The following is a 20,746-nucleotide window of genomic DNA, read 5'->3' on the forward strand; positions in this document are numbered from 1 at the left end:
TTGGACTGGTAGTTTCACAACAGCTGGAGAGCCACAGGATGCCCATCTTCTGAACATGCAGGTCAATTTGGATATATAGCCAATGACCTGCATGTTTAGTGGGTCCCGGAGACATCACTGAACAATATAATTTACCGATATTGTTCAGTGTGTATACACAATATTGCAAACCGTGCGTTGGTATATAGTGTGTGCATATGTCAGAGTGAAGCCAGTGTTGGTACACAGTGTGTTTGCATACAGCAGAGTGCTGTCAGCATTGGTATATAGTACAGTACATGGATGACAGAGTTAGTAAGGGGTACATGTATAAAGCAGTGATAAGAGTTGATAATGGCATGGCAACCAATCAGCTGCTACATATAATTTTATAGAATGCACTGAATAAATGTTACTTCAGTGAATATTGGTTGCCATGGCACAGTACTCCACTCATTACTGCTTCATATATCTACCCATAGTGTGTGCATTCTGTTTCTGTATATAGCAAATATCAGAGTGCTGAGAGCATGTGTGTACTGTATATCATGTACATCATTGTGCTGCCATAGTTTGCACATAGCAGGGTACATCAGGACAGGTATGGAGACCACCGAGTATGTACAGTGTGTAGGGCAGTATAGGTAGGTTTACTATAATACCCCTTTAAACCATAATCCCTTAAAATCATGAATTACTCGGGATCTGTTGTTAATCAAAACCATGTGAAATGCAGACTGGAAGTCAGCTAGCCACAGAACCTGTGTATAGGAGTGTTCCGGTTTAGAGGGAAGTTATGGCAAGACAATATATAGGGGTACGTCAGTGTAGGTAAATAGGGGGGGAGGGGGGTATGTCATTGCAGGTATACGGAGGGTATGTCAGTGCACAGGAAGCAGTGGCACATGTCACCGTAGGCCTGATCACAGTGCCCGGCCCCGACCTCCTGCCAACAAGACTGGCGGCTTAGGGTACGGACACCCCTCTGGATACGGACCGAAATAAGCTGTCCGCCTTACAGAAAATGACGCTCAGTGTCCTACTCCCTGCGGTCACAGGCTCCCAAGGCCCTGGATCCTGTCAGAACAACTCACCTCCTCCCGTTCCGGCTCCTTCTCTCGTCTCACTTCCCCGTCCGCTTCCAAACAGCGTCGTCTCCAGTTCCTACCGGAAATGATGTCGGAGCCCGTCTTGCCCACGGGAGGAGTCCGGCTTCTCAGCTTCTGCCACGTTTCCACTCCGCCCAGGCAGGGAAAGCGGCTTCAGGGGCAACAATGCGCAGGCGCAAAGCGAGTACCGGCCGATCGTCACAGCGCGTGCGCAAGAGCCAAGCCGACCATCTTTGATTAGGGCAAATGCCAGTATTGTTGCCTTTGCGCAAACAAAATTGCGTGTACTCATTTGTTAAAAGCACTAGTAACAAAATCATGTTAGTTTTAATGTTACATCGCTAAAATAATGAATCTACAGATAATGGAGCATTCATTATGTGTAACCCGACATGTTACCTATTATTTTCATTACATTTCCATATTCTTATGGATGTCTCTACTTTTCCTACAGAATTTATCCTCCTTTATTGCACTCCTCATTGCACAAGTCACTCTCTCCACCATAGTCACCCTTTCCTGCCCTGACTTTAATTTGATTGAATAGCATGGCAACATATTAAATTTGAACTATATAGCACCGATCTGTACTATATAGTCTTGCCTGCACAGTATATGTTTCTATGAGATTTGCATGGGGTGGGGCCACATATCGGGATCGAATAGAAAAATAGATCACATCAAACCATGCGTATGGGTCATAAGAGGTACATTTATCAAAACTTGGAGAGTGATTTAGTGTAGAGAGAAAAAGTACCAATCAATCAGTTCGGCTTTTGTTCCCTTAACTCTACAGACACTGTCCTCATTAAAATCAGTAATGACCTTATTGCTCTAAATTCCAAGGGCCACTACTCTCTGCTTATACTTCTTTTACTTTTTTGATATTACTGACCAACTTCACCTCCTGTATGATACAGTCCTCTCCTTGCTATCCCTCCTTGTGGCCCTCCTGTACGTCTTCTTTTTCTCTGTCTTTTCTCATGACTCCAAATTCTGTTCTTGGTTTATACTCCATCTACAGTACCACCTTTGATGTGCTTTTCAGCTCTTTTGCCCTCCAATATCATCTCAACAATGATACTCTGACAAACTTTTCCTCCACTGAACTCTCCCTTTGTGTTTGACCTCCCCATACCCTCCAACTGTACCATTTTATATCCCATGAAGGAACAGATATTAACATTTAAAACTAAAACAAGAAGGGGCACAAGAGGAGGAAAATATAATAATAATAATAATAATAATAATAATAATAATAATAATAATAATAAAAAACAGGATATAAAAAAACAAAAAACTATATCCTATAAAAATATAGACGATATTAATCAAAGTAAGGTTTTCAACCTCACTGATAGAGAATTAAGGGCAGATGAATTAAAAGTCCTTACAAAAGGTTTAAAGTTTTCCCCTACTTTTCAGCCTAATTCTTTTGACATCTTTTTAGATGTCCAAAAATATATTTGAAAATTGGCCTTAAAGCACTTCATTTCTAAGACTTCTGAGGAAGAGTCTAGTCAATTCACCAATACTGATAGAGCAAAATTTAACCCCACGCACTGTAGAGGCCCCTATCTAGAGTGTTTCAATAAAGTAGTGTGTGAGGAGATTGAAAAAATCCTTGAAAGAAAAAGCAAAAAGAAAATTAATCTTAATCAGAAAGAATTTTCGGCTTTAAAAACATTAAAAGAAGACACTTCAATAATTATCAAACCGCCGACAAAGGCAGGGGGTGGTCATAATGACAAAAGATTCTTATTTAGAATAAATTGATAAACAACTCAATTCGGGTAAAACTTATAAAAAATTAAGAAGTAACCCATTGCAAAAAATGAAAAATGCTCCTTTGGATCTAACTAATCAAGCATTAACAAATAATGTATATCTGAAAAAGAACATGAATTCCGTAATATTAAAGATCCTTCAACTCCATGAATTTATGTACTACCAAAGGTCCATAAAGACCTTGTACATCCTCCTGGGTGCCCCATAATATCGGGTTGTAATAGTATCACTAGTAATTTGTCAGCCATGGTGGATTTTTTTCTTCAGCCACTAGTGCTTGAAACACGGGCTTACTTAAAAGACAAAGGGCCTTATTCTGATCGGTGCGGATATTCCCGCATGCGGACGGACCGCCGATGTTGATCGTCTGCGCATGTGCAGAGGTCACTCTGCGCATGTGCAGGCGATTTCGCCGCACGGATTCTTTATACGCTGCACAGGGGGCGTAGAGGGGCGTGAGGGGCTACTTAGCCTCATTACCCTATGCATACGCCCCGCGTTTCATGGGCGTTCCCATGCAAACGCGGGGCGTATGCATGGTAATGAGGCCGTGACGCGTGTGTAGGGGGCGGGCATCTGACATCGCCGGATGTCAGCTGCCCGCCCCCATACATGATTTCACACGGACAAGTGTCCGTGTGGTCTTGTGTTGCGGGACCTGGTGGAGCGTGCGGCCCTGCATTCGATGTTCGGCGACCATCGAATGCAGGGGCTGCTCCCAAGACGGAGGAGGCGTATCCCCGTCCAATTTCATGCGGATCGCCACATATCCGCGTACGGACGGCAGGTGGCGATCCGTATGGAAGGCGGGGATTCGCCTGCACGGTTGCGGCCGCATATTCTGATCGGGCCGCACCGATCAGAATAAGGCCCAAAGTTATTATTTTTAGAAAATTATCAAATATATCTTGGCAAGAACAAGACATATTATGTTCAGCCGACGTCACTACTCTTTATACGATAATTACCAATGAAAAAGACTTCAAGCCATTACATTTTTCCTAGATATAAGTACCCTTAATGAACATCAAAAAACTTTTATTAAGGACAGTATTTTGTTTATATTAACCAACAATTACTTTTATCATGAGGGGGATTATTATGTACAGTGCGTCAGTACAGCAATGGGCACCAGATTCGCCCCCAGCTACACCAATTTGTTCATGGCCTTTTGTGAAGAACAAACAATCTGGCCATGTGGCCAGCTGGTGACGGGTCTGGTGTCCTGACTCCGCTTTATTGATGATGTTTTTTTCATTTGGCGGGTAGTGGATCTGATTTGAATTCTTTTAGTACAAATTTAAATATCAATTAATTTGCTAGAAATTTAAGTTTCACTTGGAGTTATACATGTTTATCGTTTTTGGATTTATCTATTTATATAGAAAATAACCTTTTAAAAACCAAAACCTACCGTAAATCTACAGATTCAATTAGCTTTATAGATATTTCCAGTGAACACCACCAGAACTGGTTGAATTAAATTCCCTTTGGCCAATATGTACGTATTAAACGCAACTTCACAGATACAGAAAATTATGATCACCAATTTAATGAAGTAACAGAAAGGTTACATGTCAAGGGGTACTCATCTAACACCCTGCAAAAATCTAGAACACGCGCCATGCAAATAGAAAGATCTACTTTACTAGAAATCAAAAGCCCTAAAAAAAAACGATAATGATTAATTCAAATGGGCCTTTGTCAGCCAGTTTAACTCTAGATATAAGGAAATTGAAAATATATTTAAGTCTAATTGGAAACTGCTAGTGAAGGACCCTATTATTTGGAAACAATTACCTATTGCACCAAAATTCTTCTATAGACAAGCTCCTTCTCTCAAAAACCATCTTGTTAGAAGCTCCTCAGAGATGAAAATTCGTAAAAACACTAGAACTAACGGTTTCCATGGTTGTGGCACATGCCTCATGTGTAAAACTGTAAAGACCAAAAAGGTTAAATTTACAGAATTTATTGTGGGTCAAAACTCTTTTCAAATCATAAACTTTACGACCTGACACTCTAAGAACATCATTTATGTACTACAGTGCGAATGCGGTCTGGCGTATGTCGGGAAAACAACCCGACAACTTAAGGTTAGACTCGTGGAGCTAATCTACAATATTAAGAAGGGATTACTTACTCATACTGTGTCAGCCCACTTCAAGTCAAACCACCAATCCAACCCGTGTAAACTAATTAATTTATGGGGTATTGAACAAATATCTACAAATTGGCTTTCCAGTGATATAGACAATAGATTATCACGCACTGAAATAAGGACGCTGGTTCCACAGGGACTCAATGGTGATTTTGAACTTAAGCCTTTCCTCATTTAAAACATGGGTCGCCCCACATTTGTTTTGTTCTTTTCTTCTTTATATTTATTATATTATCTGTGGTTAATATTTTTGTCTTTCTTTGTTTTAAGACGATTTTTCAAAGTATCCTTTTGCACAAGCGCATTGTGTAGAATTAGGTGTGGACATGGTTATCAACTTTTTTCCTACCCTGTAAAATATTTTTTCTTTTTCCATTTGTGCTTGCGCAAATTTGTGATACTCCTTTTTATATATGCTTTTTTTTATTTATGTCAATTCTTTTATGTATGTATAATTATTGAGCAGGTTTTTTGTTGTAATAAGTGAACGTATTTGATAAGACGGAGTGCCGAGTGCCCGAGTAATACCCGGTCCACTTCTGTTGTTTGCTTTCCAAAACACGGCAGTGGAACGCACAGCCCGACTGTTTCCGGCTCCCTAACTGGATGTTCAATACCTGGCTCTTGCTGTGACATGCACAGCCATATTGTTTCCGGTGTTTTTCACCGGACTTCCGACATCGGGTCTGTGCCGCAAATGCGGCGAACTAGATGCAGGTGACCTTGATTATTTTTAGGGTATATAAAGGACATTATGTATTGAACTAATATACACTCCTGACGAAGGATTCCCGAAAAGCGTTGAGTGTTTGGACTGCCTCCAAGAAGCAAGGTCAACACCAGGTCGTCGCAGTGCCTCAGACGCTGGTTCCATCCCCTGTTCCGGACTGGTGCCTGGTTCCTTGGACTGAGCCTGCCTAAAATTTCATCTGAGCCTGTTGCTGTTTTGCCTTGTGGGAGTTTTATCCTATGCTGTTTTAACCGTCTGCCTATTGTAAGTGTGGACCTGTTATTAAATACATCTTTTATGAAAGATAATTTGCACTATTGCCCCTTTCTGTTTTACCACCTCGACCACAAATTTATTATGTGAGGAGGTGGTTATCATTACAGATATCCTCCTGGTCTGGCATTAGACAACTACAAGGAGTCTACAATATACATTTAAAAACTGTATGGTATTAAAGCTCACATTGAGCGCTTTTTGTGTACACACCTACTTCTGTTTGTTCTCACGTCTATATCTTGGGTTTATTTAGGATTTTAACCCTTGGGTGCATATACTTAAGCTGCACGCTGTGTTAATCGTGCACAATTGTTATTACCATCCCCTCTGTGTTTCATCGGCAAGGGGATGTTAGGGAGCGATGGTGGGGTGAGCGATGGTCATGCTGTGGCTGCAGCATGACCCATGTTAACCATTGTAACATTATCGCCTAGTGTGTGTATGGGGCTTTACTTTAAACAAAATTGCAGCATAGCTTTTTTGATAAAACTAATAAAATAGATACTTTGTAGGCCAATAAACGTACTCACGAGCCTTAGGTTTGATTGACAAGTTCAATAGTAAAACAAATGGCTTTGTCACATACTGTATGAACCGAAGGTCATAAGGTCATTGTGAAGGAATTTCTGGACTTTTACAATTCCCTATATAATCTGCACCAGACCCCTCCTTCCTTCACAGAGCCCTAGGGAGTGCTTTCATACCAAGTAAGCACCACACTCCACGGCTGTTGGCCTCCCAAATCCCTATTAATGCAAACATATCTCTGGAGCAAACTATTACAGATATTAAAATAATCAATTCTTCTTCCATCCTAGGCCCTGTTGGCCTCTCAGCCAAGAACAAAAAGTTCTAAAAAAAACTTGCTCCTCATCTTACGATTGACTTTAATAACATTTTGGAGGAGGTCACCTTTGACTCATCTACTATCTAGTGGTGAACATTGTGGTAATCCCAAAGACTAGCAGAGACCCTATCCACAGTTCTAATTATAGAACTGCCTATGTCATACAGGAGTGTCTTAGCCTTACTTATCTTGTCTGGCTGTGCCATATATTGTCATATGCTTCTGGCCATCAGCACCATTGCTGAGCATTGCATACAAACACTTCAGGTAATATTGCATTTTAAGGGTTATTCAGAGTTGATCACTGATGTGTGATTTCGCAGACTGAGCGATAATCCAATGACATAGGGATCATAGTGCGCATGTGTGAGAAAAAATAGCAACAGAAATAGTGAATGGATCTAATCGCAAGACCTTCGCAATTTGATTGACAGAAAGCTGGCATTTGGTGGGTGGGTACCTGCCATTCAGGAATTGCGCATGGATTTGCGACAGGATTTTCGCAATTCACTCGCAAATTTATGCAGGGCGGGTTTTCTTTCTGTCTGGGAGGTGGCTAACTACTCGCAACTTTGCAAATTAGGTGAGGAGAAGATAAAACCAATACTTTTATGTTTGGAGATAGGGATGACAGAACAGAACATGAGGTACTGATAGCAAAGTTTGATCTGTATCTCTGTGGAAAGTGTCATCATGGACTGCTTTTTAGTACAGAAGTGCAAGTCTAATGTGGCAAGGCAAAAATTACTAGCTTTAAAATGTCATGTGACTATGGTGCACTCACTGATGACCTCACAAGGGACAGAAGAGTATAGGGACATGAGTGTGCCTCATTCAAACCTGCTCACTAGGCAGCGTATATTCGTTGCTTAGTGAGCAGGTAAACACTGCCATGCCGAATGCTCCCTTCCCGCAACGAGCGAATCCCCGCAGTAGCATGCGAGCGGAAGTGTACACATACATCTGTTCTCATGCGGCCGCACGGAGGAAAGATCATGCGATGGTTGCTCACTATCAAATTTATTTTCCTCCCTTCGTAGAAAGAAGTAAGTCTATAATTTCTTTTATCCTGGACGAAGATGGCCGAAATGGGTGCGGCCGCTGATGTCATGTGATGTCAGCCACCCACCCTAAGCAGGCATGGACACAGCTGCGTACGCCCAATGTTTCTATGTGCATGCCCATAAAAGTTGGATTGTCCCCTGCATCCGGCCCCTGCTCGCCCCCTTCCAGCTCATCCTGGTGAGAACGTCCCAGCGAGTGAAGACGTTCGCTCTAGGGGTTTGCACATCCCCAAACATTGGGTCAGGGGACGTATTCGTATTCATGTCTGATTCACCACCTATGTTACAACACCACCACCACACACTCTCACCTCTTACATGGAAAGGTTCTGGCTTTAGGAGAGCATTGGATGTGTAGAAGACTAGGGGGTTGGAAAAGAGATGGTAACAGGGGGCATGATACAGTAATGCAGGTGAAAGTATATGAATCAACAGTGCCTGATGGGGGGCTGGCAGGTCGCAGCCGAAGAATAAAATTAAGGCCTAGTTTAGTCCATGCATTTTAGCTGATGAACCATTGCTTTATGTACATTGTGCTACAGTGCCAGCTGGGCAGCCTAAATAAAAAGTCTCCTTGCCACAAGCATTAGATCATACATGCCAGTTGTATAGCCTTCATTACATGCACATGGGCAGTATGACGGGCGAGTTCCTTACCGCCCATACATGTGTGTTTAGAAGCATCACAAGGGGAGCTAAATCTGCATAAGCCCAGGACACCTGGAACCTTTAATCTGGCCCTGGGCATCAACCCGGTCCATTTGAACAAAACCTTTATGTTTCCTTCTCCCCCACTGAAGGCAGCAGAGTAGCTAATTAATTATATTTCCAGTAACAAGGTCATCACACTTTTAGACACTAAGATAGAGCGAGGGCCGCATAGGTCAGAGGGAATTTAAGATACTGGGAATTTGTGGTCCATAAGCAGTGTAACATCAACAGCAGTGCATAGCCGTGGGTAATAGCAGAGAGCAGCAGGTGGAACCACCAATCAGGGCACAGGGGGGCGTCAGCTCAGAGAGGGGTATATCTGGGATTGCAGCCAGGAAGTGAGGCCTCTTTGAGTCTGGATTCGTCTGGAGACAGTCTGGAAGCGAAGCTAAGTATTTTCTCATTACCTTGCAAACATGTCTGGCCGCCCACGCCGCTCAGCTCCCCACCGCGCTGGCTCGCAGATGCCGCCCGCCCTCTATCCTCCGCAGCGTCGCGGGGAGGGGGGTGGACGCCGGCAGGTCCCCGCTACTCAGCGGGGCCTACGTCCGCAGTCCCCAGCGCAGGTTCTCCAGTGCGCGCGTACATGCTGCCGCCGGGTGCTGACGCGCGCCATGCGCCTGGCTCACCCGGCGGTCGCAGCGGCACAGCGGGCGACGAGTCACGGCCCCAGGCCGCAAGTCACGCGGCTGACGGAGCGGGCAGCAGCGGCACACGCAGGGCGTTAGACGCCACCCCAGCGGCCGGGTGGGGGACCCCCCCCGCCGCTGGAGGCTCTGAAGCCTCATCACGGTCAGGCAGCCCATACATCCAACGGTTACCTGGTCTGGGCCTAATCGCCACCCAGACGCCAGGTTCCCCCTCAGGTTCCGTCCCAGACAATCTGAGGGCATCCACTCCTGTGGGCAGCCCCATCCAGCGCATCACTGGCGGGCCAGCCGGCAGCCCCATCCCCCTCATGGCAGGCCAGGTCATTTCATTTCCCAGGGGTGGGGGGACCCCCGCCACTGGCAGCAGGGGGACAGCCCCGGGGGTCTTTCCTTTGACGGCCATGGTAATACAGGTGCAACCGGGGGGCGCAGGGAGGGCACAGGCCGCAGCCCATGCCCCTCCTATGGCACCAACATACACACAGCAACAGCCTTGGTACCCCGGCATGGGCCCCGGGGCAGGTTATGGTGGTGGTTTTCAGGGCCCCCATCAGATGCAGCAGGGGGCACCCGCTTCAGGGCCCCACGGGCTCAGCCATGTCCAGCCCCACGCCACCCAGGGACAATTTTCCCAGGCGTGGCCCGGAGCTACCCCAACGGTGGGCGGGGGCCAAGGCTACCAGCCCGCCCCGCCTCAGTTTTCTCAGCAGCCAACCTGGGGCCCCTCCCCGGGTTTCCCATATTTCCCGGGCACAGGTGGTTTGGGGGGCGGGGTTTCAGGCCCCTCCTGGCAGGGGTACCCCCCACAAACAGCTCCACAATGGCCGACCGGCCACCAGCAAGTTTATCAGGGCGCAGGTTACCCCCAAATGCAGCAACAGTACGCGGCGCCCACCCAGCCCCCTGTCTCATCAGCTGGTAGCTTTGCAGGCGGGCAATTTGGGGGATACAGCCAGGCGCAGGCTGCACGTTACGGTCCAGCCAGTAATATTGTACCTTTGTCTCCAGAACATGACGCAAGTGCTGGTCCCGACGCGGTACCCAGAGGGCCATCCCGAAATGCAGTCAACGTGTCTGTCCGAAGAACAGCCCCACCACCTCGACCACCCACCCCAACGGCCTCCACAGGCGGGGAGTCAGCTGGCTCTGCTTCAGGGGATCACCAGGCATTGGGCCTGTCAACGGCGGCTGCCGACACAGAGCCGTCAACATCAGCCGCTGTGGAGCAGGGAGAAACATCTATGGGTGGTGAGCATACTGGTTCTTCTATGTGTGATTCTTCATCTTATCACTCATCTGCCAGTAGTGATGGGTCTGGTTCCCCCAAGCGCCCGCATAAGCTGGCTAAATTAGTGGCACGCGCGGTTGCAAAGAGGGTCAAGGGCACCAAGCGCCCCAGGAGGGAGACCGCAGCAGCTGAGGCTCCCCCCTCCGGGGACATGGTGCACTGCGCTAACACAGCCGTATCCCGAGGTTTACGCAAGGGGGTCAAGGACAGGATAAAAAGGGGCAAGTTCGTTGACCTGTTCGCACTCACCTCGGACATGAAGAAGGACCTGGACAAAGCCAAGAAGGCCCCAGGCAATGGTGAGCTCGCCTTTAAGAGTTTTCACAATTGGCTGAAGGGGTTCCTGGTGTTTGCCTCGTGTTACCTCAGCACCAGGCCCGAGGAACACATGAATGTCATCCGTTACTTATTCTTAATCAACGAGACATTCATGTCCTACAAGGCTAACGCCTGGCGTGAATATGACGAGAAGTTTCGCCTTAATCACGACGGGTCCAGAGTCATGCCCATGGGGTGCAAACATGTCGAGATATGGTTGGAGGTGATAGGTAAGGGGCAGCCCTCCTCCGAGTCCTCATCAAAGAAGTCCTTTCCAGGGGGGAAACCCGGGGCTAAACCCGGCGGCAAAGGGAAGTGCTTTGCTTTCAATGACGGCAAATGTGAACGGGGCGCAAAATGTCGCTTCCGCCATGAATGCCGTCATTGCGGGGCAGGGCATCCGGGCAAGTCTTGTAGAGCACCCGGTCACCAAGCAGATGCCGGGACTAGCAGTAAGTAAGGCCCCCTCCCCGATAGTGGTACCGGAACTGTTGCGCCGCCTGGCCAGTTATCCTAACAGGGCCGACGCATCGTTCCTGGGCCTTGGTTTTACCCACGGTTTCCACCTCCCTGTCCCCGAGTCAGTGATGGTAGTGTCCCACAAGAACCTCAAGTCGGCGAGGGATTTCCCCGAGGTGGTAAGACTTAAAGTCAGAGCTGAAATTGAGTTGGGCCGCATGGCGGGGCCTTTTCAGACCGAGCCATTACCGGGAATGTGTTTCTCCCCTTTGGGGGTGGTCCCCAAGAAAACACCCGGCAAATACAGGCTAATTCAGCATTTGTCTTACCCCCACGGGGCATCCATCAACGACGCCATCCCCGAAAGTTATTGCAGTGTTCGGTACCAATTATTCGATGAGGTACTAGTCATGGTCCGGGAGTTGGGCAGGGGTGCCCTTATGGCTAAGCTAGACATAGAGTCAGCGTTCCGCCTGCTCCCATTGCACCCCCAGTCATTTAGGTTCATGGGCTTCCGGCTCGACGGGGGGATATACATAGACAAGTGCCTCCCCATGGGGTGCTCGGTCTCCTGCTCCTATTTTGAGAGATTCAGTTCCTTCCTTCATTGGTGCATCCAAGCTGACACAGGATGTCGAGGAGTCGCGCACTATCTGGACGATTTTCTCTTCATGGGGCCAGGAGATCGGGACACTTGCGGGAACATATTATCGGCAGCCATGGAGATCATGTCGGCCCTAGGGGTCCCCATTGCAGCAGATAAGACAGAGGGCCCTACCACGGTTCTGTCATATCTGGGCATAGAGATAGATACGGGAGCGGGTTGTTGTAGACTCCCAGAGGATAAAGTGATTAAGTTACACGCCCTCATAGAGGAATGCAGACAGAAGAAGAGGGTCCAACTTCGCAGGTTGCAGTCTCTGCTTGGATCATTTAACTTCGCATGCCGCATTATCCCCATGGGTAGGGTGTTCTGCCGCAAGCTGGAACGGGCCACAGCAGGGGTGAGGGACCCCCACCACACCGTTAGGCTGTGCAGAGAAATGAGGGACGACCTGTTGGTGTGGTCCACATTCCTGGAGCACTTCAACAGGGAACTCATCTGGCCTTCCGACCCCGCCTCCAACGTCGAGCTGCAGTTGTTCACGGACGCGGCGGGATCGTCAGGCTTCGGGGCCTATTTCAATGGCGAATGGTGCGCCGCAAGGTGGCCCCAGTCGTGGGTTGACCGTGGTTTCACGGTGAACCTGCTGCTGCTGGAACTTTTCCCGATCATAGTCTCAGCAGAGCTCTGGGCCTCGCGATTAAGGAACCAACATATAGTGTTCTGGTGTGACAACCTAGGGGTAGTGCACGCCATCAATAATCAGCGAGCGTCATCCCCGGAGGCATTACGCCTCCTAAGGCATTTGGTGTTACTCGGCTTGCGGCACAACATTCACTTTAGAGCCAGGCATGTCCCGGAGGTGGATAACAATATAGCGGACGCTCTATCCAGATTTCAGTTTGGTAGGTTTAGGGAATGGGCCCCGAAAGCTTCACCACTGGGGCTTAAGTGTCCCCCTTCTGTGTGGCAGATCATAGAGCCGGCATGACGGACCTGGCTTTATTGTCATTGGCCCCTTCCACCCGCAGAGCATATGGGGCTGCTTGGCAGGATTGGTCGACATTTCAGGGCTCCCCCGAAGCCAGGGGTAAGTCGGTCAACGACCGGTTACTCGCTTTCGTTTGGGGTCACCATAGGCGAGGCAGGTCAAAGTCGGCTATGGCGGCGGCTTTGGCAGGCATCGCCTTTCATTCGCGCTTACGCGGAGAACCAGACCCCACGAGGTCCTTTGTCCTATCGAAAGCCATGAAGGGTTGGGCGAAAGTGCGTCCGGTGCCCCCGGATTCACGCAAACCCATAGACGAGAACTTACTGGGGGAATTGATAGGATGTTTAGCCTCAGTAGCAGAAAATGAGTTTGAGGCGTCTTTATTTAAGGTTGCATTCGCATTTGCTTTTTATGGCGCATTCCGCATCAGTGAGCTGGTGGCAGCTAGCAAGCAAGCCCTCACTGGACTCCTCGGGGAAGACGTAATCTCTCGAGGAGGACAGGTATTATGCAAACTCAGGAGGTCCAAAACGGACCAATTGGGCAGGGGCCAATGGGTTACCCTGAAAGCGCAGGCTAACGCTGCTACGTGTCCGGTTTCCTTATATCAGGAATATAGCTCCCGCAGACCGGGGGCTGCCTTGCAGTTCCTAGCACATGCGGATGGTCTACCGCTGACCCGATTCCAGTTTTCGGCTGTGTTTCGGCGATGTTTGGCTGCGTTAGGTCTGCGGGAGCAAGATTTCGGAACACATTCCTTCCGAATTGGGGCAGCCACTTGCGCAGCGGCGGCAGGGCTTCCACCTTCCGTTATTCAAGCGGTTGGCAGGTGGAAGTCTTCCGCTTATAGGAAATACGTAAGGCTAGATAAGTTAGATAAGTAGTAGAAGTAAGCGCCTGTTGCGCCGGCCCAAAAACGATTGTTTACAATCGGTTCTGGAAGGCTAGCGTTCCGGAATCGACGGTGTGAAGGGAATTTTTTAATTTTTCCTCCTTCGATGGACTAATTCAATTGGCATCCCCCCCAAGTTCACAGGAGGTTTTTTAAGTTTTTCCCCTTCACTTGGGTCGTAGAAAATGTATTTTGTTGTGTGTACAGTATATCATGATGTTAACCTCTAGGTTTCTTCTTTTTCAGCCCCTCTCCCCTCCGAATTGACTCTGGGGAGGGTTTGGTTCATAGGACACTCATTTATATTTTGGGCAGCTAGGCACCCTTTAGCCTCCGGGGCTCCCGTCATAGCAAAAGCTTCAGGAACACGGTGGTTAGGGGTTCGGGGCATGCAGTGGGACGGTCTTTGGGACCTTGTGTCTGCCAAAGCCCGTAGGTGGGGCCGTCCCGACGTGCTGGTTATCCACTTAGGTGGCAATGACTTGGTTAGAAGTACAGGCATCGACCTGACGGTTAAGATCAAGAAAGATTTGTCGCGGCTGTTAGAACTCTGGCCGGGTTTGAGACTGGTTTGGTCTGACGTCATTCCACGTGTTAACTGGCGTGGGTGCCGGAATGTAGCGGCAATCGAAAGGGCCAGGCGGAAGTTGAACCACGCGGTCACCAGGCACATTGTTGCATTGGGTGGCACCGCGGTTAGGCACCCCTCCATAGTAACCGGGTCCCCCGGTTTGTACAGGCCTGACGGGGTCCATCTGTTGGACACCGGTATGGCAGTTTTCCTACAGAATATTTTTGCTAGTTTAGGGTAGTTTAGCGTAGGGTTGCTATTTGTTGGATGGCGGGTCCGGGTTCCAAGAGGCGACCCTTTGGGCCGTGGGAGCCCGGGCTGTGGCGAGAAGGCGCTCTCGACCAGCAGTCAGGTGGGGTGTCAGGTGGTCACTGTGCGGTATTGCCCCCCCTTTGCCAAGAAGGCGGGCGAGTCCCCATGCTCCGGCTGGGGGCGTCGGACACTTCCTGGAAGGTCCGCGTCATGCAATAGAAGGGGGCGGTATGTCCGTCACAGCGCGGGCTGTACCCCACGTGAAGGGGTGTTGCTAGATTGGGACGCTACGGTCGTTACCATGGCAACACCCGGAACTGGGGCTGGTCTCAAGTGCTTTCTTTGCCATCCCTTATACAAATAGGGGTCATACCATTTAAATAAATATTCATGACCTTTAACCTTACGCAGTTGGTGTCCGTGTCTTATTTCAGTTAAGGTTTGTCCAGTTATTTCTAGGCTTAAGAGTTAAGTTAAGGTATAGATAAACAACAACAACATAATTCCCTAGGAGCCTTAGATAGAGCGAGGGCCGCATAGGTCAGAGGGAATTTAAGATACTGGGAATTTGTGGTCCATAAGCAGTGTAACATCAACAGCAGTGCATAGCCGTGGGTAATAGCAGAGAGCAGCAGGTGGAACTACCAATCAGGGCACAGGGGGGCGTCAGCTCAGAGAGGGGTATATCTGGGATTGCAGCCAGGAAGTGAGGCCTCTTTGAGTCTGGATTCCCACCCTCCCTACCCTTTTCTTTTTCCACGTGCTATCTGGCCTGACGCCATTTCACCAAATTCGGCTAGCATGCCATAGTTTTAGTTTAACCAATCGGCGAGAAGGCGCTCTCGACCAGCAGTCAGGTGGGGTGTCAGGTGGTCACTGTGCGGTATTGCCCCCCCTTTGCCAAGAAGGCGGGCGAGTCCCCATGCTCCGGCTGGGGGCGTCGGACACTTCCTGGAAGGTCCGCGTCATGCAATAGAAGGGGGCGGTATGTCCGTCACAGCGCGGGCTGTACCCCACGTGAAGGGGTGTTGCTAGATTGGGACGCTACGGTCGTTACCATGGCAACACCCGGAACTGGGGCTGGTCTCAAGTGCTTTCTTTGCCATCCCTTATACAAATAGGGGTCATACCATTTAAATAAATATTCATGACCTTTAACCTTACGCAGTTGGTGTCCGTGTCTTATTTCAGTTAAGGTTTGTCCAGTTATTTCTAGGCTTAAGAGTTAAGTTAAGGTATAGATAAACAACAACAACATAATTCCCTAGGAGCCTTAATGTATATTTTAATAGATCACTCTGGACAAAAAGTCTTCAGCACTGACTACCTATGACACCACTGCTTTGCTATGTATTTCCCAGAATACCTTGTGGAATCTGTATTTGCAGTGGCATTTTCCTATATAGAGATAATAATTATGGACCACACGCTAGGACCACTCAGTAGGAAAGCATACTCAACACCTTCTCATGGTCCTGCATAGAATAGAATCACTTAAGATGAAAGTGCTGCTTGAGTGTCCTTAGGGTTTCCTACGTGGATCACCTAACCCTGCGAAAATACAGGCATACAACTAATGCATATACCAGGGGTTCCCAATCTTTTTTTAATCACGGCACCCCAGAGTATAAGAATTTTTTTCGCGGCACCCCTAGGCCAAATTTATTTTAATTAGATTGGATTTATATGCGATTCTTAGGGTCAGTTATGTGGAAAAGGGCAGGAATTGCTTCTATTTGTACACATTTTATGATTGGCAGCCACCAGCACTGGTTTTGCTTATAAATAATTAACCATTAATAATTTGAGTTGGTCCTGGACCACCAACCCAGGGCACCCCTGCATGTGTCCCGAGGCACCCCAGGGAGCCACGGCGCACAGTTTGGGAACCACTGGCATATACCATTGGACATTCTAGTGACAAAATCGATATTCTGACCATATACTGGGTCAAAACTCTTTAAATTGATCAGAGCTCCCAGGGATTTGCCCTCATCTATTGCACAGCGTCTCCTATCTAAAAATACCCATACTGCATGCCCACGGCTAAAAGCAAACTGCAACCACATGTGGAACATGCCAAAGCCAGACAGCACTGAGGGGCAGATTTATTAAGCTTGGAGAAGAGATAAACTGGAGATAAAGCGGAGAAAATGTAAAAGGAGATAAAGCACCAGCCAATCAACTCCCAACTGTCTTTTTCAAACACGCTGGTGCTTTATCTCCTTTTACCTTTTCTCCGCTTTATCTCCAGTTTATCTCTTCTCCAAGCTTAATAACACTGCCCCTAAATGTCCAGCTATGACAGATTGCACCATTTCAATTACTGGCATCCTAGCCAGCCGGTGCACATGGACACTTTGGTGGGTTTTGGCAAACTGAAAACAGTGCAAGGATTTGCCAATAAGCTCAACAGTTACATTAGGGAAACAGGTGGAATTCTGCAGCAGGCACCAGCTACTGTGTCCGAGACCTTGACCACGCCAGGTCCACCAGTTAACTGTACCAGATTGCCTGTCAATTCACACGGAGAGGGTAATTCAGAAGTATGCTGATGGCTGATTGCCAATGTCTAGGTTGACATTCAATAGGTCAACATCACATGGTCGAAAGGTTGACATGCAAAAGGCCGACATGACTATGGTCAGCACATAAGAATGTTGACATGATTTTTTTTTACATTTTTTTCAAAACTTTTTCATACTTTACAATCCACGTAGACTCTGATTGGGATTGGTAAAGTGTGCCGAACACAGCAGTAGCAGAGTGAGGCACCTGGCCCGGAGCATGGGGAACAATGTGAGCCATGCAAGGGGATGTTGTAAACTAATTGGGGGTCCATGTGCTCAGCTGTCGACATTGACACCAAAAAACTGGGAAAAACTCATATAGACTTTTTCATTTGTGGACATATTGCTTGTGTTGACCTTCTTCCAGTGTCAACTTTTTGATGTTGATCTAGACATTGTTGACTTAATATACCACACCCGATTGAGAGGTGGTGCAGTTGTATTAGTGACTATGACGTTTGCTGCAGCTGCATCTGCTTCTTTATGCTAATGAGCATCCTATAGATTCTCACCACCCACAGCTTAAATCCATGTGCGTACAAAGATAAACTCCCGGGGGGGGGGGTTTATTCTCATTTGTCTAGCATTTGTCTGGCATCTGCGCATAAGCATTTATGTACATGTGCAGACGCTTGGTGAAATCTGGTGTAGCGAACTGCTTGGAAATAAGATGGTATCTCACGCTGAGTGTTCCATGTTTTTATTCTATCAGAGGATCCTCATACCCTGGTCCTTTCAGTCGTGATGTTAATATCCACCAAAAATTCATTGGAAAAACAAATAAAGATGTGGTCAGTGGGGTTTTTAATAGACCATAAGAAACTCTAATACCCTTTTACACTGCAGCTCCATAACTGTATATTGCCAATTTTTTAGCCTTTTAAAATGGTTAGAGCTGCAGTGTGAAAGCACCAGTTTTAAATTACTGGTTCAAGAAAACTGGTAATTCAAAACGGGTAAAATGAAGGATCCTACATGGTTCAGACCCGTTATTTGTGCAGTGTGAATGGGTCTGAACCGGTATATTGGATCCTACACCGCTCCACCAGGGGAGGGCAGAGCGTGTGTGGGCGACGGGCAGCATTTGAATGACGAGCAAAGCTGCAAATTTCACAACTTTGCATGTCATCTAGAATAAGGTTCCAGGTTCGGTAATTTGCGCATGCGCAGGACCCGATCTGTGTGTGCGCAAACGGGTCCTGTGATACAGGAAGCAGGGATGGCATCAGACTATCAGTGATTGACAGTCTGATGCCATTTGGGGTCAGGGAAAGGGCATTAATGCACTCAATTTGTGAAAACAGAGGGTTGTAGCTGTCATTTAGGATAGGAAAGAGGAACTCCAATATTGCACAGAGATTTCCTGATCCGGATGGTGTCGGGGGAAGATCCAATGCTGCATTATTGGACGCAGTTAGGATCAGTAATGCGTGGGAGGTGTGACACTTGGCTCCTACTGCATGACTATATTAGTGCTTTTGCTGCTGCCATTATGTAAGCAGTAGTGATGGTAACTCCAATCACATCTGAATCACACTGCAGATTTTACCCGGGGCACATTGCTGCTGTTTAGTTCAGTGCTACGATCTGCCGAGTAAAGATGCATCCGGCACAGCTCCAGTCCTTGCAGCACCACGAATCGTGGAATCCATTAAAATTGGGATACTTATGATTTCTGACCCACCCCATGTCTTCTTTCTGTGCCTGGAAAGGAATACCAAAAGTAGACAAATAAGCCCCATTTCATGTAAGATTAAGCAGAGATGCGACATCCGAAAATCGATTATACATATGCAGAAATGTGTAAATCTGCATATGCACTGTATTGTAAATATCCCTATGTGCGTCCTTTATGTGAGATCTATGTCACTCAGTGAATACTGGAGTGTACATCATTGTGCAATAAATAGTCCTGTAACAGATAAGAAACAATCAGCTTCTTGTAACTAATCACAGAAATATACTGTAGGTTAGAGACGAAGAACAAATGTAACTGTGACCAAATGCACAGAAGTTATATTTACCTTACATATGTAATGCTCTATGTTTTTTCTTCACCTGGTATTGGGATTAGACAATTTGAACAGGTGTGTGAAGTTGGGGGTCAAAATGTATTATTACTGAAGGACTGCTCAGAAAGAGCTGGCTATAATTAGACTGAATTAAGGTTTGTGTGACAACACTCCATAGATTGGTAGGAGGGATCTGCTTTCAGTGAAGGGGTAAAATAAGGGAGGGAGAGAGGACAGCAAGATTGACATGACATGTGCTGGGGACACCAGTGGACTGTTCCCAAAAGTATCACTGACTCATCGTAACAAGTGGTGAAACTCCCAGAAGGGTTCAGAGCAGCCAGGATCTATGGTCCTGCTGTATCCTTGTGTAGCCTTCATGGGAAAAAAGCTATGATGGAGATCAGCTAGTCAGAGCTGCAGCACAGGATACAAGCATGGGTAGTGACGACCTTATTCTCATCACCCTGTCTGGAGAGGGTCCCTGGGGCTTCAGACTGCATGGAGGATCGGAGAAGAGCTTACCTCTACTGGTGTCAAAGGTATGGGGTTCTTGTCACAAGGCCTGACTGCCGAAGGCCCAGTGCTTGCAGTAGCAAACACCTGTTCTAGTTACGTTTAGATTTGCAATAATGCTTTATGCTTTTTAATGCAGTTTAATCATTATTCGGTACTTGTGTAATAGCATGGCGACCGGCTACGCTACGTTTTCAGCGTAGGCTAAGCCACACTGTCAGCTAAGTACGGCTGGCTAGCGTACTTAGCGTAGTGACTCCGCGGCAGCCTGGCTCTGTCCCATGGGTCTGTCCCCGGCGTCCATGGTAAGCCTAGTGAGCGCCTCTCACACAGTGCTGGTCATTGACGGAGAGGGGACCATGCGGGCGCCAGGGGAGAGGCGCTCATGCTGTCTGAGACGCAGGTGGGTCTCAGACGTTCTTGCGTCTCAGTAATTATTGCAGCAGGGTATGGCAACTCTGCCTGTGTCTGCTTCAGGGAGAGTCTCCTATTCAGTCTCCCACTATCCACGCCAGCCTGAAGCATGGCCCAAAGCCCAGCGAGCACAGCGAGCCCTGCGAGGGGATGCATTACGTGTCCCCCCAGCCTGTTTATACCCCCACTATCCACGTTGGCGTAGAGCTGATTTTATAAAGTGTGGCGATCGCAGCGAGCCACCGAGCCCGAAGCATGGTGAGTCCCGCGTGGGGACGCGGATTACTTTACATGTATTCTGCGGCCCCTCGCCACGATTCGGGCTCGGTGGCTCGCTTTGCTGGCTACACTTTATAAAATCAACTCCACGCCGACGTGGATAGTGGGGGAATGAACAGGTCAGGGGGGATGCGTTACGAGTCCCCTCGCCATGCTTCGGGCTGCCGTGGTTAGTGGGGGTGTTTCAGGTACACATATCTGACAGGGATGGTGACTATGCTGGCCGCAGGAACACTACGATACTAACAGGGATGCTGACTACGCT

At 47.8% G+C, this 20,746-nt stretch overlaps 1 protein-coding gene across 5 annotated transcripts in view; it reads right to left on the reverse strand.

Annotated features, from left to right (window-relative positions):
• SEC24C (SEC24 homolog C, COPII component) overlaps window positions 1–1,236 on the reverse strand; it is a 40,513-nt gene extending 39,277 nt beyond the window's left edge. For all 5 annotated transcript variants that reach the window (XM_083148580.1, XM_083148579.1, XM_083148578.1 and 2 more), the window contains exon 1: window positions 1,074–1,236. The gene's annotated coding sequence lies outside the window, so the exon portion shown is untranslated. The remainder of the gene's footprint in view (window positions 1–1,073) is intronic.
• Between the last annotated feature and the right edge of the window lie 19,510 nt (window positions 1,237–20,746).

Source organism: Crinia signifera, chromosome 6 (assembly GCF_055691185.1).
Source record: "Crinia signifera chromosome 6, ASM5569118v1, whole genome shotgun sequence".
Lineage (NCBI taxonomy): Eukaryota > Metazoa > Chordata > Amphibia > Anura > Myobatrachidae > Crinia > Crinia signifera.